Here is a 20,192-nt window from a genome sequence, read left to right on the forward strand (position 1 = left end):
GCATGGCTCGGTGGGCATGGCTCAGTGGGCATGGCTTGGTGGGCATGACTTGGTGGGCATGGCTTGGTAGGCATGGCTCGGTGGGCATGGCTCGGTGGACATGGCTCGGTGGGCATGGCAAGGAAAGAATACTGCAAAAATACTGCAAAATCTCTTATTCCCACCCAACTCTGGGGCCAGGCAGAGGTGGTATTTGCTGGTTCTCCAAACTACTCAAAATTTCCACTTCCGGTTCTCCAGAACCTTCTGAATTTGACCCTGATTCCATTCAATTCCATTCCATTTTGTTCTCTGTTTTTGCACTCTGTAACTTAATTCAGAGACTTCCGGATGCTGACAATTCTGGCCACCATAGGACCACCCTTTCAGAGGCAGCCTTATTTAACTAGCCAGCTAAATTACCTCTTAATTCCTAATCAATTTCCAAACTGCCTGCCTGGTAGAAGAGGCTTTGGGGGAAAGGAGAACGACTTCAATCAATTGCAATGAACAGAAACATGGGGCAGATCTTAAAAAAGCTGATATGGCCTCACAAAACCTTAGTCAATAAACCTTATTTCACCAAAATCTTAGTGGGCTAAGAGACAGTTTGGTGTAGCAGTGAAGGGCTGCAAAAATAATTTACTACCACACTGTGGCGTGGCTAATTTTGTGAGTGTGGCTTACTGGCCATGTGACCAGGTGGGAGTGGCTTAATGATCATGTGACCAGGATGGCTTGAGGTCACGTGACTGGCTTAAAGGATTTGTTTTAGGGTTAGGGTGCCTGGCCTCAAAGAGATACAATTTCCCTGTCTATTTACTATTATTGAACACCCAAAATATATTATTTAATTCTATGTATATATGCCATATTACACAAAGGCACACAAAAATATACATTATCTACTATATAAACTGCATGTGTAAGTACACACACACAAACACGCACAGCTCTTCTAAAATTACACACATTCAACCTCATTTACTGTGACAGACCCAGAGCCCAGAAGGGGGGGAGAGAAAAAATCAAAAGTTTTCTACCAGTTCTTCATAACTTTGGGGGGAAAGTGTAAAGAAGAGCAACTAAGATGATTAAAAGCCTGGAGACTAAAACATGGAGAACGGTTGTAGGGATTGGTTTTGGCTAGTCTAGAGAAAATAAGTGTTAGGGGTGACAAAATAGCAGTTTTCCAGTAATTGAGTGTCCATGACAAAGAAGGGGGTGGTCAACCTATTCTCCAGAGCACCAGAAGGCAGGGCAAGAAACAATGGATGGAAACAAATCAAGGAAAGAAGCAACCTGGAATTGCGGAGAAACTTCGTAACAGGGGGGACAATTCACCCATAGAACAGCTGGCCTTCAGATGTTGTGGGTGCTTCATCACTGGAGGTTTTTAAGAAGAGACTGGACAGTCACTTGTATTGAATCTAATAGGATCTCCTGCTTGAGCAGGGGGAGGGGGAGGTGGGACAGTCCCCATTTTAAGCTATTTGTCCCACATCCCAGTGACCGATTAGGTCCCACAGAGTTGGCCTTCTCCGGGTCCAGTTGGCCGCTCCATTTTATGCATGGTTTGTTTGGGTTGTATGAGTGTTTTTAATCAAGGGTTTTAAACTGTTTTGCTTTTTTAATCATTGGATTTGTATTTTGTATTCCTGTTGTGAGCCACTCTGAGTCTTCGGAGAGGGATGGCATACAAATCTAAGAAAGAAAAAAAGAAAGGAGGGAGAGAGAGAGAGAAAGAAAGAAAGGAGGGAGGGAGGGAGAGAGAGAGAGAGAGAGAGAGAGAGAGAGAGAAAGAAAGAAAGAAAGAAAGAAAGAAAGAAAGAAAGAAAGACTTAAGAAGTCCAAATTTTTCAAAATACCAGTCGGTGGCTTGACTGCCAGCTGGAGATTACATTGGAGGCGGAAGGACCATCAGGAGTCTGTGGAGAGGGGCGGCATATAAATCTAATAAATAAATAAATGAATAAATTTCTTCCTCCTTTGATGCCAGGCTTGAGGGAATCGTCCAGAAGGCATCTCAGTTTCCACGCTGCCCGAAATCGGCCAACGCAAAGCTGAGTTTCTACACGGCTTCCAAGTTTTTTCCCCAGCAGATTCTACTTGCCGATGCTGGGAAAAAAATTGGAAGCTGCGAAGAAGGGCAAACCAAGCTGCAGCACACAGAGCGAAATTTCCTTCAGACCAAGTAGCAAGGTAGGAGGGGGGGGAGAAAAATATGAGGGTTGCAAATAGCTGCAGAGTGCAACAGGATCTGATCTAAACACTGAGGTAAAAGTTTGTAGAGATTTTTCAGTCGTCCATCCCTCTCCACTCCCTGTCAATGGTGTCCTGCTTTACCGAAGTAAAAATCTGGTCACCTTAGATCAGTGTTTCCCAACCTTGGCAACTTGAAGATATCTGGACTTCAACTCCCAGAATTCCCCAGCCAGCATTCGCTGACTGGGGAATTCTGGGAGTTGAAGTCCAAATATCTTCAAGTTGCCAAGGTTGGGAAACACTGCCTTAGATAATGAGCAAAATTGGTTTTCTGTCTAGTTTTAGCTAAGCAGGAACAGTTGCCCTTGGGGACAACAAGAAGAGAAATGAGCTGCAAATAGCCAAGGAGGGCTAGGGATAATCCAGAACACAAGCGAAGAGGAAAAGTGAGGCACCCATGGAAGACATATTGCCAGAGACAGAAAAGGTCAAAGGCCACACAGAGCTAAATGCTCTGGAGGCAAAATCAACATCTGATAATTAGGGCTAATTTATCTGTCCAAGTTTTGAGGTGACTATGATTTGTCATTGTTTTTAGTAGGTGATATAAGTACCTGGAAATAGAGCTGTCATTCCAGCACAGGAAATGTCCCATTATCAATGTAGGTCTGTGCAAGAGAAGCTGCCATAATCTACCTGGTCCTCCACAAGGGGGGGGGGGGGCGAGAGGGGGGGCATCAGTCAGGGGGTGTCTGGAAAACATCCAGAGATTGAGGCAAAATTGGGAAAGAAGCTTTGATTTAAATGCTGGCACTTCTTAGGAAAGGCAACCAAGAGGGACAAAGACAGATGTGGACTCTTGGCAGTTCTACGTAGTTGTTAAAGAATCCAACTTCTAATCAGAGCAGGTCTTGAAAAAAGTATTTGACCTGCTAGTTGGAAAAGATAAAGTTGGATCAGAGAAAGGAGGAGGAGGAGGAAGAGGAAGAAGAAGAGGAAGAAGAGGAAGAAGAGGAAGAAGAGGAAGAAGAGGAAGAAGAGGAAGAAGAGGAAAAGAGGAAAAGAGGAAGAAGAGGAAGAAGAGGAAGAAGAGGAAGAAGAGGAAGAAGAGGAAGAAGAGGAAGAAGAGGAAGAAGAGGAAGAAGAGGAAGAAGAGGAAGAAGAGTTGTTGTTTTGGTCACCATGATAAAAAAAAAGATGTTGAAACTCTAGATTTATTTATTTATTTTGTCCAATACACAATGAGGGTTTTAGTGGGTATAGGGGAGCGTTTGCCCAGGTTCACCTGGTGCATCAGTTGCGACCCTATCTGGACCGGGATTCACTGCTCACAGTCACTCATGCCCTCATCACCTCGAGGCTCGACTACTGTAATGCTCTCTACATGGGGCTACCTTTGAAAAGTGTTCGGAAACTTCAGATCGTGCAGAATGCAGCTGCGAGAGCAGTCATGGGCTTCCCAAGGCATGCCCATGTTACACCAACACTCTGCAGTCTGCATTGGTTGCCGATCAATTTCCGGTCACAATTCAAAGTGTTGGTTATGACCTATAAAGCCCTTCGTGGCATTGGACCAGAATATCTCCGAGACCGCCTTCTGCTGCACGAATCCCAGCGACCGATTAGGTCCCACAGAGTGGGCCTTCTCCGGGTCCCGTCAACTAAACAATGTTGGTTGGCGGGCCCCAGGGGAACAGCCTTCTCTGTGGCAGCCCCAACTCTCTGGAACCAGCTCCCCCCAGAGATTAGAACTGCCCCTACCCTCCTTGCCTTTTGTAAACTCCTCAAAACCCACCTTTGTCGTCAGGCATGGGGGAACTGAGATATTTCCCCCGGGCCTATATAATTTATGTATGGTATGTTTGTATGTATGTCTGCTTAATAATGGGTTTTTTTAAATATTTTAAATTGTAAATTATTAGATTTGCCATGAACGGTTTTATTGTGTTGTGAGCCGCTCCGAGTCTACGGAGAGGGGCAGCATACAAATCTAATAAATAAATAAATAAATATATCTATATATACATAGTAAAATACATAATGAAGGTTATAGAGGAGATACTCATAGTAAAATATATCTAAGAAATAATAGAAAAGAAGGTACAGTAATAGAACATATCAATGAAAGAATAGAAGAAGAGATATAGGAATACAAGAAAGGTATAGGAGATATAGGAGAGCAATAGGACAGGGGACAGAAGGCACTCTAGTGCACTTGTACTCGCCCCTTAAATAGTGCAGAGAAGAATACCAAAGATAATTTAGGGACTAGTATCTAAAATATAATGGCCTGTAGCAAGAACAGGAAATCTCTAGTCTAGGGTAAGGTGATGAGTCCCACTTTTGAGCAATTTGTCCCGCATCCCATGGCATTTTTTAAAAGTCCCAATTTTTTGAAAGAGATTGCGTTGGAGCCAGAAGGACCGGCTCTTCATCCTTTGATGCCGGGCAATGACATGGCTTGAAGGGATCGCCCGGCAAGCAGCTGAGCTTCCATGCTGGTATAAGATCTTTTGCCATGAGCAAGGGATTGGACTAGAAGACCTCCAGGGTCCCTTCTCACTCTATTTCCTTCGTTCATTCAGCAGCCAACAGACCCCCTCCTGCTGATGTGCACCAGAACAAAGTTTTTGGTGACTTTCTCCTCTGCTATTAAAAGAGCAGAGATTCTTTTTCTGTTGTCTTAGAAGTGCACATTTTATTTACTTACCTACAAGTCTAATAAATATAAGTCTAATAAATTATTATTATTATTATTATTATTATTATTATTATTATTATTATACTTACTTACTTACTTACTTACTTACTTACTTACTTACTTACTTACTTACTTACTTACTTACTTACTGTATTTGTATGCTACTCACTCCAAACAGACTCTGAGTGGCTAACAATCAGAATAAATACAACAACAATAAAAACAGTTACAATCTAATAATAAAAGTCAGTAATAACAGTAATAAAATAAAAAACATACATGCTTGCAATCAGCCTAATTCCAGGCCTGCTGGAAAAACCAGGTCTTAGCGAAAGACCAGTAGGGTGGAGATAGTGCAGATCTTTGGAGGCAGTTGGTTCCAAAGGGTCGGAGCCACCACAGAGAAGGCTCTTCCCCGAGGTCCCGCCCACCAACATTGTTTGGCGGACAGGTCATGGAGAAGGTCAATTCTGTGGGCCCTTACTGACTGCAGTGAGATATTAGGGAGGAGGTGGTCCCGTAACTAGTCTGGCCTTGAGCCATTTAGGACTTTAAAGGTGATAACCAACATCTTGAATTGCATTCGGAGACCGACTGGCAACCAATACAGCGCGCATAAAGGTAGAGTGATACGGGCATACCTTGGTACACCTATTATTGCACGCACTGCTGCATTCTGCACCAGCTGAAGTCTCCGAACGGTCTTCAAGGGTAGCCCCATGTAGAGCACATTGCAATAGTCAAGACAAGATATGATGAGGGCATGAGTGACTGTGCAGAGTGTTTCTTGGTCAAGTTAGTGCCACAACTGGTAGACAAGGCAGACTTGTGTAAAAGCCCCCCTAGCCACAGCTGAGAGATGTTGTTCTAGCCTCAGCTGTGGATCTAGGAAGACAACCAAGTTGTTTTCAGAGGGGGAAATTTCTTCCCCTCCCAGCACCAAAGACGGGCAGATGGTACCACCTTTAGGAGGAAAGGTTGATGGAATTCCCTTCCAGAATAGGTCGTGACAGCTGTCAGCCTGGATAGCTTCAAGGCAGGATTAGACAGATTCATGGATGCCAAGTGTATCGGTGGTTATTGAAATGGATGTCCAAGTGCCACCCTTATGTTGGTTGAGGCAGGTAGGATTCCCTTGAGTAACATTTGTTGGGGGTCAGGGGAAAGGGAGGGTCTTGCCTTCTCTTTCTTTCTTTTTTTTAATTATTTTTTATTAATTTTAAACAAATTTATACACACACAACATAAAACAGTGCATTGTGAAATGTGCCCATCACCCAGACACACACACATTCCCCACCACCAAATCGGGGGTGTTTCTTATATAGTCCACTTGACCCAAGAGCAATATATCTATTTACATATTATGGAGTGATTCCAATTTATTTCTTGTAGCTTGGCAGGCAGAATTCCCTTGGGTCCCATTTGTTGGGGGTCAAGGGGAAGGGAGCGTTTTGCCTTCTCTTTCTGCTCAAGATCCCCATGGACAATTGGTGGGCCACTGTGGGACACAGAATGCTGGACGCGATGGGCTTTGGCCTGATTCAGCAGGGCTCTTCTTAGGTTCTTATGTTCTCATGACAAAAGACAGAATCTGCACTAAGCACTCGGGACACAAAATCGTTTTAAATGCTGCATCTGGGAGTCAGGTTTGGCTTTGACCCAGAGCTCTTGGCTTCAATCCTTTGGACATAGCTCAGCTCATCCTCCTTCTGCATTCCTTGCGTGCCTTTGTACACTAAAGCTCAGCTTTACCTGGAAAAGCCAACGCTTCTTCAGTCTCCCTAGAACTGAACAAAAAATGGCTAGAGATTCTTTTCCTAGCTGAGCTGAAATTCTCAGGAATCTCTGAATGGACCAAGCCTGCCAAAAATTCCAAGCAAGCAGATGCTGGATCTTTGCCTTTGGCTTCTTCTGAGGGAATCGAGCCTGCCAAAGCCCAGTCAAGTGGAATGTAAATTTTTAAATTTTATTTTAAACAGGTTAGAGTCTACCTCTAAGATTAAGAAGATATTTAACCTTGCGAAACTCTCAAAAGAGCACTAATGCATAATTAAAATCTAATCAACTCCATAATAATTTAATGACTATTGACTTCCATAAAAATATTTGTGCAACGTGATTCTTAAAAGTTTTTTTGGAGAAAGGAGTTAGTGATCCTCATTCTGTGGTTTGGGGAAAGATATTATATTAACATCTTCTGGGTAAATAAACCTCTGTATTTCCATGAAGGCAGTGTAGGTACAATGGTTAGAGACTTAAGATGACCAATACACAGGTAGTTTTCAACTTACCACCGCAATTTGAGTCCAAAATTTATGTTGCTAAGTGAGACAGTTTGCCTCATTTTATGACCTTTATTACCACAGTTGTTAAGTGAATCACTGCTATTCGTAAGCTAGTAACATGGTTATTAAGTGAATATTTGGACAGGGAGTCTCTACTCACAGTCACTCGTGCCCTTATCACCTCGAGGTTCGACTACTACAATGATCTCTACATAGGGCTACCCTTGAAGAGTGTTCAGAAACTACAAATCATGCAGAATGTGGCGGCGTGAACAGTCATGGGTCTGCCCAGACATTCACATATCTCTCCAGCACTCCACGGACTGCATTGGCTGCAGGTTGGTGGGACCATGGGGGAAGGCCTTCTCTGGGGCCGCCCCAGCTTTATGGAACCAACTACCCCCCCGATGTCATACTGCTCCCACCCTACTGGCTTTCCATAAGGCCACGAAGACCTGGGTTTGCTGGCAGGCCTGGGGGCCATGAACTAACAACTGACAGGACCACACGGCCTGTCTTCGGAGAGGGGTGGCATACAAATCTAATAAATTATTATTATTATTATTATTATTATTATTATTATTATTATTATTATTTATTATGAATGGCATGTATGTATGACTGTTTTATAACTAATGGGTTTCTTTTAATACTGGGTTTATAGTTTTAGATTATGTTTGACTTCTTTTTATTGTTTTGTATCTATTTGTGTTTCTATTTATATTATTATTGTAAGCTGTCCTGAGTCCTTTGGGATTGGTTTGTGTGTGTCTTATATTTTAAAATCAATAAAAAAAATTATTTTTTAAAAAAATTAATATGAGTCAGTTGCGAAGAGTCTGAGTTTTGAACTGGTGATTGGGTGGGTTGCCGCCGTGTGTGAAAACCATCCATAAGTCATTTTTTTCAATGTTTTTGTAACTTTGAACAGTCACTAAAGGAATAGTTGTAAATTAAGGACTATCTGTAATGAAAGCTTTAGTGTCATTTGATTCTGATCCAGCTGGTCCTTCCAGTTCTTCTGCATTCCCTTCTGGCAGGATGCTTGGAAGGAGAAAGGAAGCTGCCATGTAAGCTGCCTGCCTGGCTTTGATGCTGCCCTGGTATATATTACCAAACATCTGGATCAGCAGCGGGTTGCATAGAAACACAGAAACGGCAGAAAAAGATTGACGGCAGAAAAAGACTTCATGGTCCATCTAGTCTGCCCTTATACTATTTTCTGTATTTTATCTTAGGATAGATCTATGTTTATCCCAGGCATGTTTAAATTCAGTTACTGTGGATTTACCAACCACGTCTGCTGGAAGTTTGTTCCAAGCATCTACTACTACTCTTTCAGTCAAATAATATTTTCTCGCTTTGCTTCTGATCTTTCCCCCAACTGACCTCAGATTGTGTCCCCTTGTTCTTGTGTTCACTTTCCTATTAAAAACACTTCCCTCCTGAACCTTATTTAACCCTTTAACATGTTTAAATTTTTCGATCATGTCCCCCCTTTCCCTTCTGTCCACCAGACTATACAGATTGAGTTCATTAAGTCTTTCCTGATAGGTTTTATGCTTAAGACTTTCCACCATTTTTGTAGCCCGTATTTGGACCCGTTCAATTTTATCCATATCTTTTTGTAGGGGAGGTCTCCAGAACTGAACACAGTATTCCAAATATCACCAGTGCTCTATATAGCGTGATCACAATCTCCCTCTTCCTGCTTGTTATACCTCTAGCTATGCAGCCAAGCATTCTGCTTGCGTTTCCTACCACCTGTTGTACTTACCCACATACCGGTGCGCTATGTGTGCATCCTCCTGATTCGACCGTGCCCGCACTCACATCCCTCACAAGATTTTCCTTCTGTGCCTGCACAGGAAGCAAAAATGTGCCAAAATCTTTCAAGGGAGGCTTGTGCATGAGCGATTTTGGAGATTGTTTGCTTCTGCATATGTGCAGAAGCAGAAAAATGCCAAAATCTCACATGCGCAAGCATCCCTATGCGGGATTTTGCCTCTGCGCATGTGTAGGAAGCAAAAAAGGCCCCAAAATTCAGGAAAAAAAGATGGTGCTGCCCATTGGACCAACAAAGACGAGACTGGAGTGGTTGCATGCAAATTGCACAATTGGCACCTGCTACCAGAACAGAGTCTCCTAGCCAGTGAAGGGCTGCAAAAAAATTTACTACCGCACTATGGGTGTGGCTTATTTTGTTGGTATGGCTTGCCGGGCATATAACCAGGTAGGAGTGGCTTGAAGATCATGTGACCAGGGGGTGGCTTAAAGGTCATGTGACTGTCTTAAAGGTGGCCAACTTGACGTCACTCACGTCATGGGTTAGGGTTAGGGTACCTGGCCTCTCCTCACCTCAAAGAGATCTAATTTCCCCATCTATTTACTATTACTACTACTACTACTACTACTACTACTACTACTACTATTATTATTATTATTATTATTATTATTATTATTTATTAGATTTGTATGCTGCCCCTCTCTGAAAACTCGGGGCAGCTCACAGAATAGATACAGAGATAAACATATAGAACAAATTTAATAATTAAAAAAACAACTAAAAACCCTAATGTAATACACAATCATACAGTCCAATCACACCATACATTACATTTATTGGTCAGAGTACTAAACAAAATAAAACAAATAGCTTAGAACTACGTCACCTTAAACACGACCTAAGCATAGACCATAAAATCATCTGCTACAATGTCCTTCCTGTCAATGACTACTTCAGCTTCAACCACAGCAACACACGAGGACACAACAGATACAAACTTAAAATAAACTGCTCTAAACTCGACTGCAGGAAATACGACTTTAGTAACCGAGGAGTTGATGCATGGAACTCATTACCTGACTCTGTAGTTTCATCACCCACCCACCCCAAATTTCATCCTTAGTCTACCCACTGTTGACCTTAGTCTACCCACTGTTGACCTCTGCCGATTCCTAAGAGGTCAGTAAGGGGCGTGCATAAGTGCACCAGAGTGCCTTCCGTCCCCTGTCCTAATGTTTCTCTCTTACGAGTATCATGTATGTAAATATTGTTATATCTTTGTATACAATTCAACTTGACAAAAAAACAAATAAATAAAAATAAATGAATAAATGAAATGTCTCATTTTCTTAAGTTTGGCTGTCGCTCTGCAATACTTCCATCTTTGGTCCTAGTGTTGATCTCAGGACCTATGGAAGATCAGTCACAGAAAAGTCCCTTCATGATTATTATCCTGTCTCACCTTGGTCTCTTCCTCTTGAGAAGTTAGTTGAATTGCAACCAGTTGCAATGAGGCTCCTCCGAGACCCAGATGGCTCCACCAAGTCCCGGCTTCTCACCAAGCCTCTGGCAAGCAGGAGGCGGGCGTTCATTCCATTTCATCTCCTGTGCCATTGTTGCTATCTTTTATTGATTGTATTTGTAGTTTCTTTGTTTCATTGTTGTGAGCCTTGGGAGTCAGCATGCAAGTTTAATAAATTACAGTGGTACCTCTACCTAAGAATGCCTCTACTTACGAACTTTTCTAGATAAGAACCGGGTGTTCAAGATTTTTTTGCCTCTTCTCAAGAACCATTTTCCACTTACAAACCTGAGCCTTCGAAACTGTAGCCGGAAAAGGCAGGGAGAAACCTCCATGGGGCCTCTCTAGGAATCTCCTGAGAGGAAACAGGGCCGGAAAAGGCAGGGAGAAGCCTCCATGGGGCTTCTCCAGGAATCTCCTGGGAGGAAACAGGGATGGAAAAGGCAGGGAGAAGCCTCCATGGCACCTCTCTAGGAATCTCCTGAGGGGAAACAGGGCCTCCACCCTCCCTGTGGTTTCCCCAATCACACACGTTATTTGCTTTTACATTGATTCCTATGAGAAAAATTGCTTCTTCTTACAAACTTTTCTACTTAAGAAGCTGGTCATGGAATGAATTAAGTTCTTAAGTAGAGGTACCACTGTATTTAATACCTTTCACTCTTTGCTCTTTAAGTGGGGCCACTTGAGCTGCTCTCGAGGCCTCCAGGACTTCCATTCCAAGGGATGCTGACTGAGGGCCATCTTCGCAAACTGGGTTCCACCATCCCGACACATTCACACTGACAGGAGCGGCTGGCACAGTGCCGTTTTTTGCCAAGGGAAAGGGTGGCAGCTGATGGGCCTTGATTTGCTCTCTCTGCGCCTGGCTTTGAGAAGAGTTTCTTCCTGGAAATCCAGTCCGCTCCGGCTTTGTCGGCTTTCCAGAAGTCATTACACGAGCTATTCCTGAGAGCCTCTGAGTGATGAACTCCACGGCTGATTTATTGGTTTTGTTTTATTTCTGTTGACATGAAGATGGTTGGGATTCTGTTTATAGCCTTGCTGAGTTGCTACCGTGGATGATTTAGTGCACTAGGTTGCATTTATCTTTTATTATTTTACTGTCGGCATTTTTTGCACATGGGATGGGTACCGGGTTAATCGCCAGCAAGTAGAAATCCAGCAATAAATGCTTCCATGTCTGGCCGACCTCCCCCTCTCTCTTCTGGGCAAGAGGGAAGAACAGCTACTAACATGAAATTGGGGCAAGGTCCCACCTGCTTGGAAAGCCCTCTCCCCTTCTTTCGGGACTGGGGTGGCCCCTTCCACCTGCTCTATGGTGAGAAATCTTTGCATTTATCCCTTCATTCGGTTGTTGCTTCAACCTGTATTACTCTGGGGAGTGTCTCCCACATCCCACTCTGCTGGAGAGCCTCTGTTTTCATGAGCATCTGTAGATTTTTATTTATTTATTTATTTATTTTGTCCAATACACAATAATATACAACAAAGCCTATAGAGATATAGTAGAGAAGATATAGGAGATATAGGAGAGACTATATGACAGGGGACAGAAGGCACTCTAGTGCGCTTATGCACGCCCCTTACTGACCTCTTAGGAATCTGGACAGGTCAACCGTGAATAGTCTACAGGTAAAGTGTTGGGGGTTAGGGGATGATACTACGGAGTCTGATAATGAGTTCCACGCTTCAACAATTCGATTACTAAAGTCGTATTTTTTACAGTCAAGTTTGGAGCGGTTAATATTAAGCTTGAATATGTTGTGTGCTCTTGTGTTTTTGTGGTTGAAGCTGAAGTAGTCTTTGACAGGCAGGGCATTGCATCATATGATCTTGTGGGCAATACTTAGATCATGTTTGAGACGTCGTAGTTCTAAGCTTTCAAGACCTAGGATTGTAAGTCTAGTTTTGTAAAGAATTCTGTTTCGGGTAGAGGAGTGAAGGGCTCTTCTGGTGAAGTATCTTTGGACAGTTTCGAGGGTGTTAATGTCTGAGATGCGATATGGGTTCCAAACAGATGAGCTGTATTCTAGGATGGGTCTGGCGAAAGTTTTGTAAGCTCTGGTAAGTAGTGAGAGATTTCCAGAGCAGAAGCTACGTAGGATTCGATTAACAACTCTATCTAGTTGATGATTAGTCATCATCAACTACGTTAGGCCGAAGCCATCATTACTGAGTTAGAGACTTGGGCCTACCACAGGTAGAATAGTCCTGTGGGAATTGGGGAGAGATGGTTACATGAGAGGGAAAGATACTAGCCAGAACAAATAAGAAACACAGAAACATAGAAGATTGACAGCAGAAAAAGACCTCATGGTCCATCTAGTCTGCCCTTAAATTCTTTCCAGAGATTCAAAGTCAGCTTTTGTTCAGCACCAGCTGGAAGTACAGGGGAGGATTGTGGACATTGAGAGAATCGGCGTGGTCCACGTGATGAACTTGTGAGTGTTGGCCTGAGGGATGAACCTTAATCTGGGTGGAGAACTGTAGGAAAAGTTAGTATCAGGTTGACTATAGTTCGTAACCAACGAACTCTGTCAATGAATGGCTCTGTCAATAAATTGGAACTTGGAAGAAGGCTCAAGGTTGGGACTCTGATTTATTTCTCGGATTCTAATTGGAATGCTGACCCATTGTCTTCCTCCTCCTCTTCCTCCTCAGACAAAAATGCAGAGAAGACCAATAAAGATGATTAGGGGACTAGAGGCTAAAACATATGAAGAACGGTTGCAGGAACTGGGCAGGGCTAGTTTGATGTGGAGAAGGACTTGTACACTTGACTTCTTTTTATTGTATTTGTATTTTTATGTTATTGTAAGCTGCCTGAGTCCTTCGGGATTGGGCCGCATAGAAGACAAATCAAATCAAATCCATAAATTAAAGACATGAAGAACAGTTGTCGTGGCTTATGCATTTTCTTTCAACATCTTTCAGTGCAAATTGGGTGCTCTGGGGTGGAGCTCCATTTTCGCTACCCCAAGGCATTCCCCCCTTTCCGGGCAACAGCCCACCCCTGGTTGCAGGATTTGGGTTTGGCTAATCTAGGGTGGAAAAGAACTAAGACAACAGCAATGTCCCAGAAGATGAAGGGCTTCCACAAAGATATAGATTTATTATTAGAGTTGGAAGGGACCTTGTAGGTCAGCTAATCCAAGCAGGAGTTCCTATACCATTTGAGACAGATGGCAGCCCAATCTCCCTTTGAAGGTCGCCAGTATTGGGGCTCTCACAACCCCTGCTGGAAAGCTGTTCCACTGGTTGATCGCTCTCACCGTCAGAAAGTTCCTCCTCACTTCCAAGTTGAATCTCTCCTTGGTCAGCTTCCATCCATTATTCCTTGTTGGCTTTCTGATGCCATCATGATGTTCATCCATCATGTTTGAAGAGGATCTTGACATCTACTGGGTTCTGGGCTGTACACAAGGGTGGGCTACTGCCCGGACGGGGGGGGGGGAAATGCAGTGGAGTAGTGAAAATGGAGCTCCACCCCAGAGCACCCAATATTTTTATTATTATTATTATTATTATTATTATTATTATTATTATTATTATTTAGATTTGTATGCCACCCCTCTCCGAGGACTTGGAGCATCTTACAACAAACATGCAATGTACAAATCCAATGTTAAAAATCAAGGACAATTGTAAAACCCTTTATTAAAAACAACCATACAACACAACAAACTATACATAAAGCAGAACAGCCGGGGGAATCAATTTCCCCATGCCTGGTGACATAGGTGGGTTTTCAGGAGTTTGCAGAAGGCAAGGAGAGTGGGGGCAGGCTTAATCTCCGGGGGGACATGATTCCAGAGGGCCGGGGCTGTCACAGGGAAGGCTCTTCCCCTGGGTCCCACCAAACGACATTGTTTTGTCGATGGAACCCGGAGAAGGCCAACTCTGTGGGAGCTAATTGGTCGCTGGGATTCGTGCGGCCGAAGGTATTCTTGTCCGATGGCATGTAGGGCTTTATAGGTCATAACCAACACTTTGAATTGTGACTGGAAACTGATCGGCAACCAATGCAGACTGTTGAGTGTTGATGTGACATGGCAGATCTGGGAAAGACAATGATTACTCTCGCAGCTACATTCTGCACGAACACTTTTCAAAGGTAGCCCCATGTAGAGAGCATTACAGTAGTCGAACCTCGAGGTGATGACAGCATGAGTGACTGTGAGCAGTGACTCCTGGTCCAAATAGGGCGGCAACTGGTGCACCAGGTGGACCTGGGCGAACGCCCGCCTCGCCACAGCTGAAAGATGGTGCTCTAGTGTCAGCTGTGGATCAAGGAGGACGCCCAATTTGCACTGAAAGATGTTGAAAGAAAATGCAGGGCGTCCTGCATAAGCCACACCCACAGTGTGGTAGTAAAAAATTTGGTAGCCCTTCTCTGGCTGTATGCAATGTGTCTGCAGGTGGCTGGTAAGGCCAATGCAGGCATGAACTGTTCTGCCACATGTTGGGCAGACGTGTGGGCAACGTTGTCACAGCATTTGAAATCCTCCTTCAAGTCGCTCAATATCAACACCACCCTCTGGGAAACCCTGGCACAAGATCGACCAACATGGCACATGCTCATCCACCAAGGCTGCCAGACATCGGAGGCCAGAAGAAAATTCTGGTGCCATAGAGCAGTGTTTCCCAACCTTGGCAACTTGAAGATATTTGGACTTCAACTCCCAGAATTCCCCAGCCAGCATTCAGTTGTCAAGGTTAGGAAACACTGCCATAGAGAACAGCCTGACACCCCCCCCCCCTCCTCTCTGTGGCAGCCCCTCAAGTATTGGAACATTGCAATCCTTTTTATTTATTAATTAATTAGATTTCTATGCCACCCTTCTCGAAGCGACTCAGGGCGGTGTACAACATTGTAAATACAGAGAATATATGTGAGAAATCTATTTATTTATTTATTCATTCATTTATTTATTTAATTTTACTTCTATGCTGACCAATCCTGAAGGACTCAGGATGGCTTACAGTTACACCAATAAAATTACAGAACAGTAAATTAATTTACTGCTCCGGGTCCTCGGAGAGGGGTGGCATACAAATCTAATAAATAATAATAATAGTAGTAATAATAATAATAATAATAATAATAATAATAATAATAATAATTTAAAAGTACATATACAAAATTAATAAAAATCTAAAACCCCTTATGCAGTCATCCATATTCATCCAATTCAATCATTCATATCAGCTGGGGACAATCTAGTGGCTCATGATCCCCATGCCCGCCGGCAGAGGTAGGTCTTCAGAGCTTTACGAAAAACCAGGAGGGAGAGGGTGGTACATGCAGAGGGAATTCATTCCAGAGGGGAGGGGCCGCCACAGAGAAGGCTCTTCCCCTAGATCCCGCCCGGCAACATTGTTTGGCCAACAGGTCCTACAGAAGGCCAATTCTGTGGGACCTAACCGGCTGCTGAGATGCATGAGATAGAGTCAAGAAGAGAAGGTCAACTTCTTCTCCAAAGCACAAGAAGGCAAGATGAGAAACGATGGATGGAAATTAATCAAGAAGAGCAGCAACCTGGAATTAAGGAGAAATTTCTTGGCAGTGGGAACAATTAGCCAGTGGAACAGAAGTTGCCACCAGAGGTTGTAGGTGCTTCATCACTGAAGTTTTGCAAGAAGAGCCAGGACAGCCACTTGTCTGAAATGTTATGGGGTCCAGCTCCGTTCTGATTGATTGCTTGCAGAAGAAAATCCCAGAGATTCTCCCCACAATGCAGGAGATGAAAGGATTAGGGGAAGAATCTCAAAATAAAAATTAAAACCTTTTTCCCTTAACCCAGACATGCCATAATATACATAGATTAAAATTGGTTAATCCCGCATCCTTAAGATCCATTAAATGATCTATGTATAGGAGATAAACAAATATATTTACAAAATTTGTGAAATTCTATATTTTCTTTTTTTATTATTTTGTTTTTTATGGTATCCTTTTGCTACAGTTCTTGACTTGAAAGATACAGGTTTCATATATCTGTATTCTTTTTAGCCCTTAAGAAATATAGAGTTAATTTAGGAGAGCATGAAAAACACCCATATGGAAAACCGCAAACTGAATATTATGTTGTTTATTTATAAAACATAATAAGGAAAGAAAGAGGGAGCAAGGTATCTCTAATTTTTTTTATGTGTATATATTTGTATTTGCTTTTTTGTATTGTTTATTCTTTAATATTTTTTTAAAAAAAGGATTAGGGGAATAGCCCTGATAGAGCAGTTGCCCAGAGGATGGGATGCAGAGTTGCGGTTAGGAGAGGGACGCCAAGCGAGGATGAAAAGGCACGACGGGAAGAGCAGCTGCTGTTGTGCGCTTCAGATTCGGAGAGGAAGAGGGGGTCTTTGACCGAAAGCATTATGCGTCTCCCCGAGATGGCACCAAGTCTCGCTTGGTTTAAGAAGTTTATTTATTTATTTATTATGAGAAGTTGCCAAGATGGGCCACGTCCACAGCTGCCTTGTCCCTTCAAAATCCAAAAGATGCCCGGCCCAAATATTAGTGCCTCCTATTGCATCCCAGCTTTTATTATTTATTTATTCTTTTATTAATTGGACTTATATGCCGCCCCCTCTCTGCGTTTCATTAGTAACAGCCTGGGATGTGCCTGATTGGAGGATAGCTGAGCGGGAGACACGTGGGTTCTCTATTGGCTGCCGCGTCTGACAGCCAATTGGTCAGATTGCGGCTGAGGTAATTTTTAGCCTACATTTCGGGTTTATCTATTTCTTTATTATTTATTCATTGGATTTATATGCCATCCCTCTCCAAGGACTCAGGGTGGCATACAACATATGAAAAAGAAAATGATACAATAATATTTATGTATTTATTTGTTTGTTTGTTTGTTTGTTTGTTTATTTATTTATTTATTTATTTGACTACAGTACTATGCTGCCCAGTCCCAAAAGACTCGGGGCTGCTTACAAATTTATTTATTTATCTATCTATCTATCTATCTATCTATCTATCTATCTATCTATTTATTTATTTATTAGATTTGTATGCCGCCCCTCTCCAAAGACTCGGAGCAGCTCACAACAGGAACAAAAAATACAAATCCAATGATTAAAAAAAGCAGAACAGTTTTTTAAAAAGCCCTTGATTAAAAACATTCATGCAACCCAAACAAACCATACATAAAATGGAGCGGCCAAGGGGGAATCAATTTCCCCATGCCTGGTGGTAAAGGCGGGTTTTTAGGAGTGGGGGCGGTCCTGATCTCCGAAGGGAGTTGATTCCAGAGGGTCGGGGCCGCCACAGAGAAGGCTCTTACCCTGGGTCGCACCAGACAGCATTGTTTTGTCGATGGGACCCGGAGAAGGCCAACTCTGTGGGACCTAATCGGTCGCTTGGATTCATGCGGTAATAATATAATAATATATATAATAATAATAATATAATACAATTCAAAAAGATACAAGCAATAAAAAGAAGCCAAAATTAATATCTAAAACCAAACCCCGTAATAAAACCCATTTGTATAAAAACAGTCATAACCTATCTATCTATTTATTTATTTATTCGATTTTTATGCCACCCTTCTCCTTAGACTCAGGGTGGCTTACAACATGTTAACCATAGCACATTTAACAGAGCCAGCCTATTGGCCCCACAATCCGTGTCCTCATTTGACCCACCTCAGAGGGATGGAAAGCTGAGTCAACCTTGAGCCAGTGATGAGATTTGAACTGCTGACCTTCAGATCTACAGTCAGCTTCAGTGGCCTACAGTCCTGTACTCTACCTGCTGCGCCACCCCGCCTCATAATCACACGCATACACACCATTCATACAGTTTGACCACGAAAGATGTACAATTTATGGGCCCCAGGCCTGCCGACAAAGCCAGGTCTTTGTGGCCTTGTGGAAGGCCAGTAGGATGGGAGCAGTATGGACATTGGGGAGTAGTTGGTTCCATAGAGTTGGAATTAATTAACTAATTTAAAACTAATTATACAATCTATAATCCCCAATTTATGTTAAAAAAAAAACCAGTCATACCTGTTGTGTATACTCCTGTTCAGTTTGGGGATTTTTCAGATTCTGATTCAGAAAGTGGTTATGAATTAGTGCTAGGGCCTGATTTAGAGGCAGAAGAAGTGGGAGACCAACCACAGGACGTTTCTATGGGTTCAGATTCAAGTGAAGGAGAAACAGATGCTAGATGGATAAATCCTTATTTCAGACGCTTGCAGAGGTGAAGAGAGCAAGTGTCACGGAAGAAATATTAAGGAGAGGAATGGGTTAATTAGTTAAGTAATTAATTCGTCACGTCCAGGTGTCAGCGGAAGAGAAGGGTTGAGTTGTCAATCTGCTACTAAGAAATATGGAGGTTTCTTCAAGCAGCTCCAAAAGTAACCTTTGCCTTGTGTGCTTTTAATTGCAGTTTTTATTACCCTGGGCTAACTCTGACTAGCCATAAATCTCAGAATGACTTGTGGAATGCTTTAATGATTTTGATGTTGCCTTGCCTACTAAGGTTTAAGATAAGAGAGCGCTGCGTGCCGAGATGATTCAGTGTGAAACAGAGGAAAGAAAAATAAAGATGATGTGGTGTTTTACAAATCTATGCATTTAGCAATCCTTTATTCCAATTAACAGTGGCCTTAGCCGGAGATCAGAACAATACCCACTCAGATAGCAACCATACATGACATGCATCGGCCAGGGGGCTACAGTCTAATTGCCCCAAGCTTGGCAACATATGTGAGACTTAAACCACGAACGATAACTCCTGCAAAGAACACTCCCACAAACTTCCCCTTTTATGCATGCTGCAGAATCCCCTATTACTCTCAGCTGTGATCAAGATCCCCTCCTGCGTCTGTGCAGCTGTTCCTGTCTCCCCCTAATCCTTCGCGCACACACATTCAGAATCGGATCATTCATCACCCCCTCCTCATCCGACCCAGACAAGACCCTAGCTGGGGGTTCCTTAGGCATTGCAGGGCCTCCACCTCTATCCCTCCAGCACTTTCGGCTTCCATCTCTCCTTCCCCCTCACTGTCTAAATCCTCCAATAGCCACACAGGTCTCCGATGCTTGGATGGACCAGGCTCATCTGGCTCAAAATCCTTTGTCAGAGGAGTTGGCTATGATCCAACCACAGCAGCCTGGAGACTGGCAAGGTGTGTTTTGTGTTAGGTATTAAGACTGCCCAGGCTACTCTCTGGTCTGCTGTTTCAGTGAGAAAAGGGAGACCGCTGATTGGTTGAGCCATCTGAAAGCTCTCTATAAAAGGGGAAGCTGTCAACCTGGCGCTCTGCTGGATCTTGTACACAGTTGAAATAAAGAGCTGTTGCCTTAAGCCTGTTTCAAGCCTCTTCAGTCCCAGAACTTGACATTGTGTTGTCTGAAAACATGGTTGTCTGTGGACAGAAAGGGCAATGACAGGACTCATCAAGGGGGGGCATGCCACTCATCAAGTGGGCACCAGGGAGGGTGGTGTGCCAAGGAGCCATTAAGCACCTTTTTGGATGGGGTGCAGAGATCAGATTTAGATTTAACTGGATTTCTATGCCCCCCTCTCCGAGGACTCGGGACTGCTCACAACACGTACAGAAAAACAGGAAACAGTAATAACAATCCTATTAATAATACATTAAAAACAATATTTAACATTCTAATTTAAAAAAACTATCAATACCATTCATTCAACAATCAAACTAAAACATTCATTGGTCGGGG

The sequence above is a fragment of the Erythrolamprus reginae genome, chromosome 8, assembly GCF_031021105.1.
Source record: "Erythrolamprus reginae isolate rEryReg1 chromosome 8, rEryReg1.hap1, whole genome shotgun sequence".
Taxonomy (NCBI): Eukaryota; Metazoa; Chordata; class Lepidosauria; order Squamata; family Dipsadidae; genus Erythrolamprus; species Erythrolamprus reginae.